Source organism: Microcaecilia unicolor, chromosome 4 (assembly GCF_901765095.1).
Source record: "Microcaecilia unicolor chromosome 4, aMicUni1.1, whole genome shotgun sequence".
In the NCBI taxonomy this organism is placed as follows: domain Eukaryota; kingdom Metazoa; phylum Chordata; class Amphibia; order Gymnophiona; family Siphonopidae; genus Microcaecilia; species Microcaecilia unicolor.
Genome location: NC_044034.1, coordinates 53,417,898 through 53,423,897, shown reverse-complemented (window position 1 = coordinate 53,423,897; position 6,000 = coordinate 53,417,898).

Here is a 6,000-nt window from a genome sequence, read left to right as displayed (position 1 = left end):
AGAAGGGCGCCCATCTTTCGCCACAAATCGAGAGATGGGCGTTCTTCTCCCTGGGCTGCCCAAATCGGCATAACGAAAGCCGATTTTGGGCGTCCTCAACTGCTTTCCATTGCGGGGATGACCAAAGTTCCCGGGGTAGTGTTGGAGGCTTAGCGAAGGCGGGACTTGGGCGTGCCTAACACATGGGCGTCCTCGACCCATAATGGAAAAAAGAAGGGCGTCTCTGATGAGCACTTGGCCGACTTTACTTGGTCCATTTTTTCTTATGACCAAGCCTCAAAAAGGTGCCCGAACTGACCAGATGACCACCGGAGGGAATCGGGGATGACCTCCCCTTACTCCCCCAATGGTCACTAACCCCCTCCCACCCTCAAAAAACAACTTTAAAAATATTTTGTGCCAGCCTCTATGCCAGCCTCAAATGTCATACTCAGGTCCCTCGCAGCAGTATGCAGGTCCCTGGAACAGTTTTAGTAGGTGCAGTGCACTTCAGGCAGGCGGACCCAGGCCCATCCCCCCTACCTGTTACACTTGTGGTGGTAAATATGAGCCCTTCAAAACCCAACAGAAACCCACATCTAGGTGCCCCCCTTCACCCCTAAGGGCTATGGTACTGGTGTACAGTTGTGGGAAGTGGGTTTTGGGGGGGGGGGGGTTGGGGGGCTCAGCACACAAGGTATGGGAGCTATGCACTTGGGAGCAATTTGTGAAGTCCACTGCAATGCCCCCTAGGGTGCCCGGTTGATGTCCTGGCATGTGAGGGGGACCAGTGCACTACGAATGCTGGCTTCTTCCACGACCAAATGGCTTGGATTTGGTCATTTCTGAGATGGGCGTCTTTGGCTTCCATTATCGCCGAAAATCAGAAACGACCAAGTCTAAGGACGACCATCTCTAAGGTTGACCTAAATATCAGGATTTGGGTGTCTTCGACCGTATTATCGAAATGAAAGATGGACGCCCATCTTGTTTCGATAATATGGGTTTCCCTGCCCCTTCACGGGACCGTCCTGCGAGGACGTCCCCAGGAAAACCCACCCAGCTCTCCCTGTTTCTCACCTAACCCATTCCACTCACTTCCTGTGGGACTCTCATTAGAATGCTTTTGTGTTTCAGTTATATATTCTGATATTTGTCAACATTTTCTAATTTCTGATCTGAAGAAGAAAGGTTACCTTTGGAAGCTAATCAAAAAATGGATTAAGTTAGTCCAATAAAAAAGTATTATTTTCTTTTCCCTGTTTTGTTTTATTTTTTCCTGCCTCCCAACCACCAGCCCCGGCACAGACCGTATAAGTCTGCCTAGCACTATCCCCGCCTCCCAACCACCAGCCCCACCTCCCACCACAGGCTCTGCCACCCAATCAAAACAAACCTTTACCGGAGAGGGGAAGGCGTTGAATGAGAGGACATGAAATGAGATTGAAGGGGGGCAGATGCTGGGCAGACTTATACGGTCTGTGTCAGAGCTGGTGGTGGGAGGCGGGGCTGGTGGTTGGGAGGCAGGGATAGTGCTGGGCAGACTTGTACGGTCTGTGCCCTGAAGAGGACAGGTACAAATCAAGGTAGGGTATACACAAAAAGTAGCACATATGAGTTTATCTTGTTGGGCAGACTGGATGGACCGTGCAGGTCTTTTTCTGCTGACATCTATTATGTTACCACGTTACTATGTATTTCTATGCATTATCTCCAAGCTGGAACAAAATGCATCATACTGAAACTGCTTGTTTATGAAAATACGACCGCAGCAGTAGGAGCTGTCCTTATATTCATTACCTCTATAACATATGCATGTCCTATGAGTTCAATAAGCAGGATATAGAAAAATAGGTCAGGTCATAAGCTCAGCCTTTAAAGTGGCATTTCAATTCATAAATATATATGTTTTAATAATAGGAAACATTAATTACTTTAACATTATCTTACATTGGAGTACTCTTCTAGATGGCTTACCAACCAAGGCTCAAGAACCCTATTTGCTTGTACCATTTTACCCTTAGCTGGAACGTAGTTGACAAAATGCCAGTGGTAGAAGAGAGCAGATCACAGGAAGGTGAACTTAAAATGGTTTTATTTGAAATAGCCTGAGATGTCCATGTTTCACCCACTTCAGGGGCTGCATCAAGGGCTAAAAACTGAAACATAGTATAAAACACAACAAAAATATATAAAAAGATACTTAAATATGACATATACATAATAAACAACTATAAGAGACTTTCAAAAGAAATGTGCAAAGTTAATAAGTTACCTCCCTGTTTACTAAGCCGTGTGGCAATGTCGACATAGCCCATTCAAATTGAATGAGCTGTGTTGGCATTAGTGCTCGGCAGCTGCTAGTGCGGCTTAATAAACAGGGGTGTTAATAAATAATAACAAAGACACATCTAAATGACTCAAATATAGCAGCCTCTGAAGTGGGCAAAATATGGCCACTTTCTTCTATCACTGCTATTGATTGTGGATTCTACTTGTACTGACTTGTATCTACTTGACATGCCAGGGCATGTCCAATACTGGAGAGCCTACACATATGGAGGGGCATAATCGAATGCGAATGCCCATCTCCATGGGCGTCTATCTCTGAAGACAGGTACGTGAAGGGGCGGGCCGGACCGTATTTTCGAAAAAGATGGGCATCCAACTTTTCTTCAATAATACAGTTTGTGCCGGGCAAATGCATCGCGTTTGGGCGGATTTGAGCTGGGCGTTATCGTTTTTCAGCAATAATGGAAACCGAAGCCACCCAGCTCAAAAACGAACAAATCCAAGGCATTTGGTCATGGGAGGGGCCAGGATTCGTAGTGCACTGGTCCCCCTCACATGCCAGGACACCAACCAGGCACCCTAGGGGGCACTTGTAACAATTACAAAAAAAAATTAAAATACCTCCCAAGTCCATAGCTCCCTTCCCTTGGGTATTGAGGGAACTCAACTCAATACCCAACTCCCCCCCAAAACCCACTGCCCACAACTCTACACCATTGCCATAGCACTTATGGCTGAAGGGGGTCACCTAGATGATGTGGGTACAGTGGTTTTGGGGGGCGGTTTGGAGGACTCCCATTTACCAGCACAAGTGTAACAGGTAGGGGGGGGTGAGCCTGGGTCCACCTGGCTGAAGTGCACTGCACCCACTAAAACTGCTCCAGGGACCGGCATACTGCTGTCATGGAGCTGGGTATGACATTTGAGGCTGGCAAAAACAATTTTTTTTATTATTTTTTTAGGGTGGGAGGGGGGTTGGTGACCACTGGGGGAGTAAGGGGAGATCATCCCCGATTCCCTCCAGTGGTCATCTGGTCAGTTCGGGCACCTTTTTGAGGCTTGGTCGTGAAAAAAGATAGACCAAGTAATGTTGACCAAATGCTTGTCAGGGATGCCCTTCTTTTTTCATTATCGGCCGAGGACGCCCATCTCTTAAGCACGTCCCAGTCCCGCCTTCGCTACGCCTCCGACACGCCCCCATGAACTTTGGTCATTCCTGCGATGGACTGCAGTTGAGGACGCCCAAAATCGGCTTTCGATTATGCCGATTTGGGCGACCCTGAGAGAAGGACGCCCATCTCTCGATTTGTGTCGGAAGATGGGCATCCTTCTCTTTCGAAACTGCCCCTGTTATTCACATTTTGGACATGCAGAAACTGGCATTTAGTTGTGCATATTGCAAGCATGTTTAAATTACAATTTTAGAAATCCAGGATACATGTTCCAAAACACAAGTACATGCATATGGCAAGAAAGCATGATCTGGTTATGTTTTGGGAGCAGGGGCGGACTGACCATTAGGAAAATAGGACAGTACCTGAGGGCCCACAGCAGTAGGGGGCTCACTCTCACAAGCCTCCATTTAGTTTAGGGGCCCATGGCTACTGTTTGGGGGGATGAGAGTGGGGCAGGAGTTCTATTCCTGTTATCACTTTGGCCGCTCTTTGAATCTTTTCTAATTCTGATATATCTTTTTTGAAATTTGGCAACCAGAATTGAACACCATGGAGTGATATAGTGGTATTATAATATTTTTGGTCTTATTTTTATCCCTTTCTTAATAATTCTTTAGCATCCTATTTGCTTTTTGGCTTCCACCGCACACTGGCCAAAAGATTTCAGTGTATTGTCTACAGTGACACCTAGATCTTTTTCTTGATTGCTGACTTCTAAGATGGACCTTAGCATTAGGTAACTATGATTTGGAATATTCTTCCCAATGTGAATAACTTTGCATTTGTCTACATTATATTTCATCTGCCATTTGGATGCCCAGTCTTTCAGTTTCGTAAGGTCTTCCTGCAATTTTTCCAGAACATTTACAAATATGTCAGCACCGGTCCTGATAGAGATCCCTGTGGCACTCCACTATTCACCTTCCTTCACTGAGAAAAATAGCCATTTAACATACCCTCTGTTTTCTGTCCAATAACCAATTCCTAATCCATCAAAGGACATTGCCTCCTATCTTTTGACTTTTTAATTTTCTCAGGAGTCTCTCATGAGGAACTTTGTTAAAAGCCTTCTGAAAATCTAGATACACTACATCAACTGGATCACCTTTAGCCACATGTTTATGTATGTGTTCAAAAAAATGAAGCAAATTGGTGAGGCAAGACTTCCCTTGGCTGAACTCATGCTGACTCTGTTTGTCTACATGCTCTGTAATTTTATTCTTTGTAATAGTTTCCACTATTTTCCCCAGCACTGAAGTCAGGTTTACTAGTCTGTAATTTCCCAGATCATCCTTGAAACCCTTTTAAAAAGTCAGCGTTACATTGACCATCCTCCAATCTTCAGGTACTACGGATGATTTTAAGACAGGTTACAGATCACTAACAGATCAGCAATTTTATGTTTGAGTTCTTTCAGTACCCTGGGGTGTAAGCCTTCTGGTCCAGGTGATTTATCACTCTTTATCTTGTCAGTTTGGCTCAGTACGTCTTCCAGGTTCACCAAGATTTCTTTCAGTTCCTCCGCATCGTCTCCCTTGAAAACCATTTCCGGTACAGGTAGATCTCTTACATCTTCTTCCTTAAAGACCAAAGCAAAGAATTCATTCAGTCTCTCCACTATGGCCTTGTCCTCCCTAAGTGCCCCTTTTGTTTCTTCATGATTGAACGGTCTCACAGATTCCCTCATAGGCTTTCTGCTTCTGATGTACCTGAAAAAGGTGTTACTACAAGTTTTGTTTCCATGAAAAGTTTTTCTTCATATTCTCTTTTAGCCTTCCAATTGTGAGAGTTAACTGGGCTGCCTCCTGCGGTTGGCACTGAGCCCGGATATTCAATGCCATGCTGTTTCTGGTGAACGGCATTGAATACAGCATTGAATATCCGGTTTATTTTTGGCCAGCTTAAACATAACCAGCTAAGCTGATATTCAGCACTGGTTGGTTAAGTTAAAACCAGTCAAAGATATACCTGCTAATTTGGCCGTCAAACTTAGCCAGCGATGTGCTGAATATAAATGGATAGCTGGTTATATCGCACAATATAACTAGTTATCCGCAAACTGGCAATATTCAGCAGGAGATAACTGATGATCTCCCGCTGAATATTGCCAGATAGCTGGTTAAGTGCCATTTAATTGTTCAGGAGCTGTTCCTGGCTCTTTAAATGGTTTTAAGTATCGGGCAGATTGTCTTTTAGTAGAAGAGCCCCTAAATTCTCAAAGTTAATCATCCAGATCATTTGAAAACTGACTGCTTTATCTTCAAGATCTTTTACATATAGAATGCTTTATTCATAATATAATCTAACCGAACTGAAGTACAAAGAAACCGAATAGCAGGAAGAAATACCTTGTTACCCTATACCTTTCTTTGTTTCTCAGAGCAACAGTGGGTATAAATATGCTGAGGGAGCATGTTTTCATAAAGAAATGGTTTCAATGTGATTTTTGAGTTGCAGATGTACACATGTGATATATTTTCTGTTCTCCACCACAAACCACAGCTTCTTGTGTGGGGAAAAGTAGCAGGCATGTTTACCATTGAATGACGAGAAT